Source organism: Ranitomeya variabilis, chromosome 5 (genome assembly GCF_051348905.1).
Source record: "Ranitomeya variabilis isolate aRanVar5 chromosome 5, aRanVar5.hap1, whole genome shotgun sequence".
Taxonomy (NCBI): Eukaryota; Metazoa; Chordata; class Amphibia; order Anura; family Dendrobatidae; genus Ranitomeya; species Ranitomeya variabilis.
In genome coordinates this window covers 593,758,572-593,771,842 of record NC_135236.1, presented here as the reverse complement: position 1 = coordinate 593,771,842, position 13,271 = coordinate 593,758,572, and the positions used below count along the sequence as shown (strand labels likewise).

The 13,271-nt window shown below is 34.1% G+C and overlaps 8 non-coding genes across 8 annotated transcripts; all 8 read left to right on the top strand.

Moving 5' to 3' along the window:
* Positions 1-1,079: 1,079 nt before the first annotated feature.
* Positions 1,080-1,161, top strand: TRNAL-UAG (transfer RNA leucine (anticodon UAG)). Its single transcript has one exon. It is a non-coding gene; the product is annotated as a tRNA-Leu (tRNA).
* Positions 1,162-2,417: 1,256 nt separating this feature from the next.
* TRNAL-UAG (transfer RNA leucine (anticodon UAG)) lies at positions 2,418-2,499 on the top strand. The gene has a single exon. It is a non-coding gene; the product is annotated as a tRNA-Leu (tRNA).
* A 1,254-nt stretch (positions 2,500-3,753) lies between these two features.
* TRNAL-UAG (transfer RNA leucine (anticodon UAG)) lies at positions 3,754-3,835 on the top strand. Its single transcript has one exon. It is a non-coding gene; the product is annotated as a tRNA-Leu (tRNA).
* Positions 3,836-5,089: 1,254 nt separating this feature from the next.
* Positions 5,090-5,171, top strand: TRNAL-UAG (transfer RNA leucine (anticodon UAG)). The gene has a single exon. It is a non-coding gene; the product is annotated as a tRNA-Leu (tRNA).
* A 2,590-nt stretch (positions 5,172-7,761) lies between these two features.
* On the top strand, positions 7,762-7,843 carry TRNAL-UAG (transfer RNA leucine (anticodon UAG)). Its single transcript has one exon. It is a non-coding gene; the product is annotated as a tRNA-Leu (tRNA).
* Positions 7,844-9,097: 1,254 nt separating this feature from the next.
* On the top strand, positions 9,098-9,179 carry TRNAL-UAG (transfer RNA leucine (anticodon UAG)). The gene has a single exon. It is a non-coding gene; the product is annotated as a tRNA-Leu (tRNA).
* A 1,256-nt stretch (positions 9,180-10,435) lies between these two features.
* On the top strand, positions 10,436-10,517 carry TRNAL-UAG (transfer RNA leucine (anticodon UAG)). The gene has a single exon. It is a non-coding gene; the product is annotated as a tRNA-Leu (tRNA).
* Positions 10,518-11,771: 1,254 nt separating this feature from the next.
* On the top strand, positions 11,772-11,853 carry TRNAL-UAG (transfer RNA leucine (anticodon UAG)). Its single transcript has one exon. It is a non-coding gene; the product is annotated as a tRNA-Leu (tRNA).
* Positions 11,854-13,271: the final 1,418 nt, after the last annotated feature.

The window sequence follows — 13,271 nt, the reverse complement described above, 5'->3', positions numbered from 1 at the left end:
AAATGTAGTCAGATACACTAAACTTACTCTAAGGAAGCTCTTTTAATGATGCATTAGGTCGCATGGCCGAGCGGTCTAAGGCGCTGGATTAAGGCTCCAGTCTCTTCAGAGGCGTGGGTTCAAATCCCACTGCTGCCAGTATTATGAGGTTTTGAGAACCCTTTGATCTAATTCTGAGTCTTTTGTATTTCCATGAGTGTGTGCATTTCTATTTTGGAAAAGACAGTTTTAGACTTTAGTTTAGAGACTTACCTAAATTTTAACAGACTTGTGGGTTCAAATGCCACTAGTATGAGTTCTTTTAAACCTTTTTATCTTATTCTTATAATTATGCTAACATGCAAAATTAGCATATGCTTTAAACCCACTGCTGCCAGTATTATGAGTTCTTGAAATGTTTTTGTACTTATTCTTATGATTTTGCTAACATGCAAATTAGCATGTGATTTAATCTTCTTTTGTATTTGCATGATTTTCCAGTTTTCAGTTCAGATAAAGACTGTTGAAAGAATCCTTGCTTTTTTCTAATGTTTAGAGACATGCCCATTCAAATCCCACTGCTGCCATTATTATGAGGTTTTGAGAACCCTTTGATCTAATTCTTATGATTTTGTATTTTCATGAGTGTGTTAATTTCTGTTTAGGAAAAGACAGTTGAAAGAATCATTGATTTTTCCTATTGTTAAGAGACTTACCCATATTCCAACAAACTTGTGAGTTCAAATCCCACTGCTGCCACTAGTATGAGTTCTTTTAAACCTTTTTATCTCATTCTTATAATTATGCTAACATGCAAAATTAGCATATGCTTTAATCTCACTGCTGCCAGTATTATGAGATCTTGAAATGTTTTTGTACTTATTCTTATGATTTTGCTAGCATGCAAATTAGCATGTGATATAATCTTCTTTTGTATTTGTATGATTTAGCAGTTTTCAGTTAAGATAAAGACCGTTGATAGAATCTTTGTTTTTGCCTAATGTTTAGAGACATGACCATTTTCCAAAATGTACTAATTTTAAATGTTGTCAAATGTACTTCACTTTCTCTAAGGAAGCTTAATTAACCATGCTGTTTAAGGTAGCATGGCCGAGTGGTCTAAGGCGCTGGATTTAGGCTCCAGTCTCTTTGGAGGTGTGGGTTCAAATCCCACTGCTGCCAACATACTGAGGTTTTGAAAACCTTTTCAGATAATATATTTATGATTTTGCTAATAGAAAAATTAGCATATTTTTGTATGAGCGCGTGCTTTGCTTTTTTGGAAAAGACAAAAGATAGAATCATTGCTTTTTCCTTTTTGTTTAGAGACCTATCCATTTTCCACAATGCACAAGTTTAAAATGTAGTCAGATACACTAAACTTACTCTAAGGAAGCTCTTTTAATGATGCATTAGGTCGCATGGCCGAGCGGTCTAAGGCGCTGGATTAAGGCTCCAGTCTCTTCAGAGGCGTGGGTTCAAATCCCACTGCTGCCAGTATTATGAGGTTTTGAGAACCCTTTGATCTAATTCTGAGTCTTTTGTATTTCCATGAGTGTGTGCATTTCTATTTTGGAAAAGACAGTTTTAGACTTTAGTTTAGAGACTTACCTAAATTTTAACAGACTTGTGGGTTCAAATGCCACTAGTATGAGTTCTTTTAAACCTTTTTATCTTATTCTTATAATTATGCTAACATGCAAAATTAGCATATGCTTTAAACCCACTGCTGCCAGTATTATGAGTTCTTGAAATGTTTTTGTACTTATTCTTATGATTTTGCTAACATGCAAATTAGCATGTGATTTAATCTTCTTTTGTATTTGCATGATTTTCCAGTTTTCAGTTCAGATAAAGACTGTTGAAAGAATCCTTGCTTTTTTCTAATGTTTAGAGACATGCCCATTCAAATCCCACTGCTGCCATTATTATGAGGTTTTGAGAACCCTTTGATCTAATTCTTATGATTTTGTATTTTCATGAGTGTGTTAATTTCTGTTTAGGAAAAGACAGTTGAAAGAATCATTGATTTTTCCTATTGTTAAGAGACTTACCCATATTCCAACAAACTTGTGAGTTCAAATCCCACTGCTGCCACTAGTATGAGTTCTTTTAAACCTTTTTATCTCATTCTTATAATTATGCTAACATGCAAAATTAGCATATGCTTTAATCTCACTGCTGCCAGTATTATGAGATCTTGAAATGTTTTTGTACTTATTCTTATGATTTTGCTAGCATGCAAATTAGCATGTGATATAATCTTCTTTTGTATTTGTATGATTTAGCAGTTTTCAGTTAAGATAAAGACCGTTGATAGAATCTTTGTTTTTGCCTAATGTTTAGAGACATGACCATTTTCCAAAATGTACTAATTTTAAATGTTGTCAAATGTACTTCACTTTCTCTAAGGAAGCTTAATTAACCACGCTGTTTAAGGTAGCATGGCCGAGTGGTCTAAGGCGCTGGATTTAGGCTCCAGTCTCTTTGGAGGTGTGGGTTCAAATCCCACTGCTGCCAACATACTGAGGTTTTGAAAACCTTTTCAGCTTATATTTATGATTTTGCTAATAGAAAAATTAGCATATTTTTGTATGAGCGCGTGCTTTGCTTTTTTGGAAAAGACAAAAGATAGAATCATTGCTTTTTCCTTTTTGTTTAGAGACCTATCCATTTTCCACAATGCACAAGTTTAAAATGTAGTCAGATACACTAAACTTACTCTCAGGAAGCTCTTTTAATGATGCATTAGGTAGCATGGCCGAGCGGTCTAAGGCGCTGGATTAAGGCTCCAGTCTCTTCGGAGGCGTGGGTTCAAATCCCACTGCTGCCAGTATTATGAGGTTTTGAGAACCCTTTGATCTAATTCTGAGGATTTTGTATTTCCATGAGTGTGTGCATTTCTATTTTGGAAAAGACAGTTTTAGACTTTAGTTTAGAGACTTACCTAAATTTTAACAGACTTGTGGGTTCAAATGCCACTAGTATGAGTTCTTTTAAACCTTTTTATCTTATTCTTATAATTATGCTAACATGCAAAATTAGCATATGCTTTAAACCCACTGCTGCCAGTATTATGAGTTCTTGAAATGTTTTTGTACTTATTCTTATGATTTTGCTAACATGCAAATTAGCATGTGATTTAATCTTCTTTTGTATTTGCATGATTTTCCAGTTTTCAGTTCAGATAAAGACTGTTGAAAGAATCCTTGCTTTTTTCTAATGTTTAGAGACATGCCCATTCAAATCCCACTGCTGCCATTATTATGAGGTTTTGAGAACCCTTTGATCTAATTCTTATGATTTTGTATTTTCATGAGTGTGTTAATTTCTGTTTAGGAAAAGACAGTTGAAAGAATCATTGATTTTTCCTATTGTTAAGAGACTTACCCATATTCCAACAAACTTGTGAGTTCAAATCCCACTGCTGCCACTAGTATGAGTTCTTTTAAACCTTTTTATCTCATTCTTATAATTATGCTAACATGCAAAATTAGCATATGCTTTAATCTCACTGCTGCCAGTATTATGAGATCTTGAAATGTTTTTGTACTTATTCTTATGATTTTGCTAGCATGCAAATTAGCATGTGATATAATCTTCTTTTGTATTTGTATGATTTAGCAGTTTTCAGTTAAGATAAAGACCGTTGATAGAATCTTTGTTTTTGCCTAATGTTTAGAGACATGACCATTTTCCAAAATGTACTAACTTTAAATGTTGTCAAATGTACTTCACTTTCTCTAAGGAAGCTTAATTAACCATGCTGTTTAAGGTAGCATGGCCGAGTGGTCTAAGGCGCTGGATTTAGGCTCCAGTCTCTTTGGAGGTGTGGGTTCAAATCCCACTGCTGCCAACATACTGAGGTTTTGAAAACCTTTTCAGCTTATATTTATGATTTTGCTAATAGAAAAATTAGCATATTTTTGTATGAGCGCGTGCTTTGCTTTTTTGGAAAAGACAAAAGATAGAATCATTGCTTTTTCCTTTTTGTTTAGAGACCTATCCATTTTCCACAATGCACAAGTTTAAAATGTAGTCAGATACACTAAACTTACTCTCAGGAAGCTCTTTTAATGATGCATTAGGTAGCATGGCCGAGCGGTCTAAGGCGCTGGATTAAGGCTCCAGTCTCTTCGGAGGCGTGGGTTCAAATCCCACTGCTGCCAGTATTATGAGGTTTTGAGAACCCTTTGATCTAATTCTGAGGATTTTGTATTTCCATGAGTGTGTGCATTTCTGTTTTGGAAAAGACAGTTTTAGACTTTAGTTTAGAGACTTACCTAAATTTTAACAGACTTGTGGGTTCAAATGCCACTAGTATGAGTTCTTTTAAACCTTTTTATCTTATTCTTATAATTATGCTAACATGCAAAATTAGCATATGCTTTAAACCCACTGCTGCCAGTATTATGAGATCTTGAAATGTTTTTGTACTTATTCTTATGATTTTGCTAACATGCAAATTAGCATGTGATTTAATCTTCTTTTGTATTTGCATGATTTTCTAGTTTTCAGTTCAGATAAAGACTGTTGAAAGAATCCTTGCTTTTTTCTAATGTTTAGAGACATGCCCATTCAAATCCCACTGCTGCCATTATTATGAGGTTTTGAGAACCCTTTGATCTAATTCTTATGATTTTGTATTTTCATGAGTGTGTTAGTTTCTGTTTAGGAAAAGACAGTTGAAAGAATCATTGATTTTTCCTATTGTTAAGAGACTTACCCATATTCCAACAGACTTGTGAGTTCAAATCCCACTGCTGCCACTAGTATGAGTTCTTTTAAACCTTTTTATCTCATTCTTATAATTATGCTAACATGCAAAATTAGCATATGCTTTAATCTCACTGCTGCCAGTATTATGAGATCTTGAAATGTTTTTGTACTTATTCTTATGATTTTGCTAGCATGCAAATTAGCATGTGATATAATCTTCTTTTGTATTTGTATGATTTAGCAGTTTTCAGTTAAGATAAAGACCGTTGATAGAATCTTTGTTTTTGCCTAATGTTTAGAGACATGACCATTTTCCAAAATGTACTAATTTTAAATGTTGTCAAATGTACTTCACTTTCTCTAAGGAAGCTTAATTAACCATGCTGTTTAAGGTAGCATGGCCGAGTGGTCTAAGGCGCTGGATTTAGGCTCCAGTCTCTTTGGAGGTGTGGGTTCAAATCCCACTGCTGCCAACATACTGAGGTTTTGAAAACCTTTTCAGCTTATATTTATGATTTTGCTAATAGAAAAATTAGCATATTTTTGTATGAGCGCGTGCTTTGCTTTTTTGGAAAAGACAAAAGATAGAATCATTGCTTTTTCCTTTTTGTTTAGAGACCTATCCATTTTCCACAATGCACAAGTTTAAAATGTAGTCAGATACACTAAACTTACTCTCAGGAAGCTCTTTTAATGATGCATTAGGTCGCATGGCCGAGCGGTCTAAGGCGCTGGATTAAGGCTCCAGTCTCTTCGGAGGCGTGGGTTCAAATCCCACTGCTGCCAGTATTATGAGGTTTTGAGAACCCTTTGATCTAATTCTGAGGATTTTGTATTTCCATGAGTGTGTGCATTTCTGTTTTGGAAAAGACAGTTTTAGACTTTAGTTTAGAGACTTACCTAAATTTTAACAGACTTGTGGGTTCAAATGCCACTAGTATGAGTTCTTTTAAACCTTTTTATCTTATTCTTATAATTATGCTAACATGCAAAATTAGCATATGCTTTAAACCCACTGCTGCCAGTATTATGAGTTCTTGAAATGTTTTTGTACTTATTCTTATGATTTTGCTAACATGCAAATTAGCATGTGATTTAATCTTCTTTTGTATTTGCATGATTTTCCAGTTTTCAGTTCAGATAAAGACTGTTGAAAGAATCCTTGCTTTTTTCTAATGTTTAGAGACATGCCCATTCAAATCCCACTGCTGCCATTATTATGAGGTTTTGAGAACCCTTTGATCTAATTCTTATGATTTTGTATTTTCATGAGTGTGTTAATTTCTGTTTAGGAAAAGACAGTTGAAAGAATCATTGATTTTTCCTATTGTTAAGAGACTTACCCATATTCCAACAGACTTGTGAGTTCAAATCCCACTGCTGCCACTAGTATGAGTTCTTTTAAACCTTTTTATCTCATTCTTATAATTATGCTAACATGCAAAATTAGCATATGCTTTAATCTCACTGCTGCCAGTATTATGAGATCTTGAAATGTTTTTGTACTTATTCTTATGATTTTGCTAGCATGCAAATTAGCATGTGATATAATCTTCTTTTGTATTTGTATGATTTAGCAGTTTTCAGTTAAGATAAAGACCGTTGATAGAATCTTTGTTTTTGCCTAATGTTTAGAGACATGACCATTTTCCAAAATGTACTAATTTTAAATGTTGTCAAATGTACTTCACTTTCTCTAAGGAAGCTTAATTAACCATGCTGTTTAAGGTAGCATGGCCAAGTGGTCTAAGGCGCTGGATTTAGGCTCCAGTCTCTTTGGAGGCGTGGGTTCAAATCCCACTGCTGCCAACATATTGAGGTTTTGAAAACCCTTTCAGCTTATATTTATGACTTTGCTAATAGAAAAATTAGCATATTTTTGTATGAGCGCGTGCTTTGCTTTTTTGGAAAAGACAAAAGATAGAATCATTGCTTTTTCCTTTTTGTTTAGAGACCTATCCATTTTCCACAATGCACAAGTTTAAAATGTAGTCAAATACACTAAACTTACTCTCAGGAAGCTCTTTTAATGATGCATTAGGTAACATGGCCGAGCGGTCTAAGGCGCTGGATTAAGGCTCCAGTCTCTTCGGAGGCGTGGGTTCAAATCCCACTGCTGCCAGTATTATGAGGTTTTGAGAACCCTTTGATCTAATTCTGAGGATTTTGTATTTCCATGAGTGTGTGCATTTCTGTTTTGGAAAAGACAGTTTTAGACTTTAGTTTAGAGACTTACCTAAATTTTAACAGACTTGTGGGTTCAAATGCCACTAGTATGAGTTCTTTTAAACCTTTTTATCTTATTCTTATAATTATGCTAACATGCAAAATTAGCATATGCTTTAAACCCACTGCTGCCAGTATTATGAGTTCTTGAAATGTTTTTGTACTTATTCTTATGATTTTGCTAACATGCAAATTAGCATGTGATTTAATCTTCTTTTGTATTTGCATGATTTTCCAGTTTTCAGTTCAGATAAAGACTGTTGAAAGAATCCTTGCTTTTTTCTAATGTTTAGAGACATGCCCATTCAAATCCCACTGCTGCCATTATTATGAGGTTTTGAGAACCCTTTGATCTAATTCTTATGATTTTGTATTTTCATGAGTGTGTTAATTTCTGTTTAGGAAAAGACAGTTGAAAGAATCATTGATTTTTCCTATTGTTAAGAGACTTACCCATATTCCAACAGACTTGTGAGTTCAAATCCCACTGCTGCCACTAGTATGAGTTATTTTAAACCTTTTTATCTCATTCTTATAATTATGCTAACATGCAAAATTAGCATATGCTTTAATCTCACTGCTGCCAGTATTATGAGATCTTGAAATGTTTTTGTACTTATTCTTATGATTTTGCTAGCATGCAAATTAGCATGTGATATAATCTTCTTTTGTATTTGTATGATTTAGCAGTTTTCAGTTAAGATAAAGACCGTTGATAGAATCTTTGTTTTTGCCTAATGTTTAGAGACATGCCCATTTTCCAAAATGTACTAATTTTAAATGTTGTCAAATGTACTTCACTTTCTCTAAGGAAGCTTAATTATCCATGCTGTTTAAGGTAGCATGGCCGAGTGGTCTAAGGCGCTGGATTTAGGCTCCAGTCTCTTTGGAGGCGTGGGTTCAAATCCCACTGCTGCCAACATATTGAGGTTTTGAAAACCTTTTCAGCTTGTATTTATGATTTTGCTAACAGAAAAATTAGCATATTTTTGTATGAGTGCGTGCTTTGCTTTTTTGGAAAAGACAAAAGATAGAATCATTGCTTTTTCCTTTTTGTTTAGAGACCTATCCATTTTCCACAATGCACAAGTTTAAAATGTAGTCAGATACACTAAACTTACTCTAAGGAAGCTCTTTTAATGATGCATTAGGTCGCATGGCCGAGCGGTCTAAGGCGCTGGATTAAGGCTCCAGTCTCTTCGGAGGCGTGGGTTCAAATCCCACTGCTGCCAGTATTATGAGGTTTTGAGAACCCTTTGATCTAATTCTGAGTCTTTTGTATTTCCATGAGTGTGTGCATTTCTATTTTGGAAAAGACAGTTTTAAACTTTAGTTTAGAGACTTACCTAAATTTTAACAGACTTGTGGGTTCAAATGCCACTAGTATGAGTTCTTTTAAACCTTTTTATCTTATTCTTATAATTATGCTAACATGCAAAATTAGCATATGCTTTAAACCCACTGCTGCCAGTATTATGAGTTCTTGAAATGTTTTTGTACTTATTCTTATGATTTTGCTAACATGCAAATTAGCATGTGATTTAATCTTCTTTTGTATTTGCATGATTTTCCAGTTTTCAGTTCAGATAAAGACTGTTGAAAGAATCCTTGCTTTTTTCTAATGTTTAGAGACATGCCCATTCAAATCCCACTGCTGCCATTATTATGAGGTTTTGAGAACCCTTTGATCTAATTCTTATGATTTTGTATTTTCATGAGTGTGTTAATTTCTGTTTAGGAAAAGACAGTTGAAAGAATCATTGATTTTTCCTATTGTTAAGAGACTTACCCATATTCCAACAGACTTGTGAGTTCAAATCCCACTGCTGCCACTAGTATGAGTTCTTTTAAACCTTTTTATCTCATTCTTATAATTATGCTAACATGCAAAATTAGCATATGCTTTAATCTCACTGCTGCCAGTATTATGAGATCTTGAAATGTTTTTGTACTTATTCTTATGATTTTGCTAGCATGCAAATTAGCATGTGATATAATCTTCTTTTGTATTTGTATGATTTAGCAGTTTTCAGTTAAGATAAAGACCGTTGATAGAATCTTTGTTTTTGCCTAATGTTTAGAGACATGACCATTTTCCAAAATGTACTAATTTTAAATGTTGTCAAATGTACTTCACTTTCTCTAAGGAAGCTTAATTAACCATGCTGTTTAAGGTAGCATGGCCGAGTGGTCTAAGGCGCTGGATTTAGGCTCCAGTCTCTTTGGAGGTGTGGGTTCAAATCCCACTGCTGCCAACATACTGAGGTTTTGAAAACCTTTTCAGATAATATATTTATGATTTTGCTAATAGAAAAATTAGCATATTTTTGTATGAGCGCGTGCTTTGCTTTTTTGGAAAAGACAAAAGATAGAATCATTGCTTTTTCCTTTTTGTTTAGAGACCTATCCATTTTCCACAATGCACAAGTTTAAAATGTAGTCAGATACACTAAACTTACTCTAAGGAAGCTCTTTTAATGATGCATTAGGTCGCATGGCCGAGCGGTCTAAGGCGCTGGATTAAGGCTCCAGTCTCTTCAGAGGCGTGGGTTCAAATCCCACTGCTGCCAGTATTATGAGGTTTTGAGAACCCTTTGATCTAATTCTGAGTCTTTTGTATTTCCATGAGTGTGTGCATTTCTATTTTGGAAAAGACAGTTTTAGACTTTAGTTTAGAGACTTACCTAAATTTTAACAGACTTGTGGGTTCAAATGCCACTAGTATGAGTTCTTTTAAACCTTTTTATCTTATTCTTATAATTATGCTAACATGCAAAATTAGCATATGCTTTAAACCCACTGCTGCCAGTATTATGAGTTCTTGAAATGTTTTTGTACTTATTCTTATGATTTTGCTAACATGCAAATTAGCATGTGATTTAATCTTCTTTTGTATTTGCATGATTTTCCAGTTTTCAGTTCAGATAAAGACTGTTGAAAGAATCCTTGCTTTTTTCTAATGTTTAGAGACATGCCCATTCAAATCCCACTGCTGCCATTATTATGAGGTTTTGAGAACCCTTTGATCTAATTCTTATGATTTTGTATTTTCATGAGTGTGTTAATTTCTGTTTAGGAAAAGACAGTTGAAAGAATCATTGATTTTTCCTATTGTTAAGAGACTTACCCATATTCCAACAAACTTGTGAGTTCAAATCCCACTGCTGCCACTAGTATGAGTTCTTTTAAACCTTTTTATCTCATTCTTATAATTATGCTAACATGCAAAATTAGCATATGCTTTAATCTCACTGCTGCCAGTATTATGAGATCTTGAAATGTTTTTGTACTTATTCTTATGATTTTGCTAGCATGCAAATTAGCATGTGATATAATCTTCTTTTGTATTTGTATGATTTAGCAGTTTTCAGTTAAGATAAAGACCGTTGATAGAATCTTTGTTTTTGCCTAATGTTTAGAGACATGACCATTTTCCAAAATGTACTAATTTTAAATGTTGTCAAATGTACTTCACTTTCTCTAAGGAAGCTTAATTAACCATGCTGTTTAAGGTAGCATGGCCGAGTGGTCTAAGGCGCTGGATTTAGGCTCCAGTCTCTTTGGAGGTGTGGGTTCAAATCCCACTGCTGCCAACATACTGAGGTTTTGAAAACCTTTTCAGCTTATATTTATGATTTTGCTAATAGAAAAATTAGCATATTTTTGTATGAGCGCGTGCTTTGCTTTTTTGGAAAAGACAAAAGATAGAATCATTGCTTTTTCCTTTTTGTTTAGAGACCTATCCATTTTCCACAATGCACAAGTTTAAAATGTAGTCAGATACACTAAACTTACTCTCAGGAAGCTCTTTTAATGATGCATTAGGTAGCATGGCCGAGCGGTCTAAGGCGCTGGATTAAGGCTCCAGTCTCTTCGGAGGCGTGGGTTCAAATCCCACTGCTGCCAGTATTATGAGGTTTTGAGAACCCTTTGATCTAATTCTGAGGATTTTGTATTTCCATGAGTGTGTGCATTTCTATTTTGGAAAAGACAGTTTTAGACTTTAGTTTAGAGACTTACCTAAATTTTAACAGACTTGTGGGTTCAAATGCCACTAGTATGAGTTCTTTTAAACCTTTTTATCTTATTCTTATAATTATGCTAACATGCAAAATTAGCATATGCTTTAAACCCACTGCTGCCAGTATTATGAGTTCTTGAAATGTTTTTGTACTTATTCTTATGATTTTGCTAACATGCAAATTAGCATGTGATTTAATCTTCTTTTGTATTTGCATGATTTTCCAGTTTTCAGTTCAGATAAAGACTGTTGAAAGAATCCTTGCTTTTTTCTAATGTTTAGAGACATGCCCATTCAAATCCCACTGCTGCCATTATTATGAGGTTTTGAGAACCCTTTGATCTAATTCTTATGATTTTGTATTTTCATGAGTGTGTTAATTTCTGTTTAGGAAAAGACAGTTGAAAGAATCATTGATTTTTCCTATTGTTAAGAGACTTACCCATATTCCAACAAACTTGTGAGTTCAAATCCCACTGCTGCCACTAGTATGAGTTCTTTTAAACCTTTTTATCTCATTCTTATAATTATGCTAACATGCAAAATTAGCATATGCTTTAATCTCACTGCTGCCAGTATTATGAGATCTTGAAATGTTTTTGTACTTATTCTTATGATTTTGCTAGCATGCAAATTAGCATGTGATATAATCTTCTTTTGTATTTGTATGATTTAGCAGTTTTCAGTTAAGATAAAGACCGTTGATAGAATCTTTGTTTTTGCCTAATGTTTAGAGACATGACCATTTTCCAAAATGTACTAACTTTAAATGTTGTCAAATGTACTTCACTTTCTCTAAGGAAGCTTAATTAACCATGCTGTTTAAGGTAGCATGGCCGAGTGGTCTAAGGCGCTGGATTTAGGCTCCAGTCTCTTTGGAGGTGTGGGTTCAAATCCCACTGCTGCCAACATACTGAGGTTTTGAAAACCTTTTCAGCTTATATTTATGATTTTGCTAATAGAAAAATTAGCATATTTTTGTATGAGCGCGTGCTTTGCTTTTTTGGAAAAGACAAAAGATAGAATCATTGCTTTTTCCTTTTTGTTTAGAGACCTATCCATTTTCCACAATGCACAAGTTTAAAATGTAGTCAGATACACTAAACTTACTCTCAGGAAGCTCTTTTAATGATGCATTAGGTAGCATGGCCGAGCGGTCTAAGGCGCTGGATTAAGGCTCCAGTCTCTTCGGAGGCGTGGGTTCAAATCCCACTGCTGCCAGTATTATGAGGTTTTGAGAACCCTTTGATCTAATTCTGAGGATTTTGTATTTCCATGAGTGTGTGCATTTCTGTTTTGGAAAAGACAGTTTTAGACTTTAGTTTAGAGACTTACCTAAATTTTAACAGACTTGTGGGTTCAAATGCCACTAGTATGAGTTCTTTTAAACCTTTTTATCTTATTCTTATAATTATGCTAACATGCAAAATTAGCATATGCTTTAAACCCACTGCTGCCAGTATTATGAGATCTTGAAATGTTTTTGTACTTATTCTTATGATTTTGCTAACATGCAAATTAGCATGTGATTTAATCTTCTTTTGTATTTGCATGATTTTCTAGTTTTCAGTTCAGATAAAGACTGTTGAAAGAATCCTTGCTTTTTTCTAATGTTTAGAGACATGCCCATTCAAATCCCACTGCTGCCATTATTATGAGGTTTTGAGAACCCTTTGATCTAATTCTTATGATTTTGTATTTTCATGAGTGTGTTAGTTTCTGTTTAGGAAAAGACAGTTGAAAGAATCATTGATTTTTCCTATTGTTAAGAGACTTACCCATATTCCAACAGACTTGTGAGTTCAAATCCCACTGCTGCCACTAGTATGAGTTCTTTTAAACCTTTTTATCTCATTCTTATAATTATGCTAACATGCAAAATTAGCATATGCTTTAATCTCACTGCTGCCAGTATTATGAGATCTTGAAATGTTTTTGTACTTATTCTTATGATTTTGCTAGCATGCAAATTAGCATGTGATATAATCTTCTTTTGTATTTGTATGATTTAGCAGTTTTCAGTTAAGATAAAGACCGTTGATAGAATCTTTGTTTTTGCCTAATGTTTAGAGACATGACCATTTTCCAAAATGTACTAATTTTAAATGTTGTCAAATGTACTTCACTTTCTCTAAGGAAGCTTAATTAACCATGCTGTTTAAGGTAGCATGGCCGAGTGGTCTAAGGCGCTGGATTTAGGCTCCAGTCTCTTTGGAGGTGTGTGTTCAAATCCCACTGCTGCCAACATACTGAGGTTTTGAAAACCTTTTCAGCTTATATTTATGATTTTGCTAATAGAAAAATTAGCATATTTTTGTATGAGCGC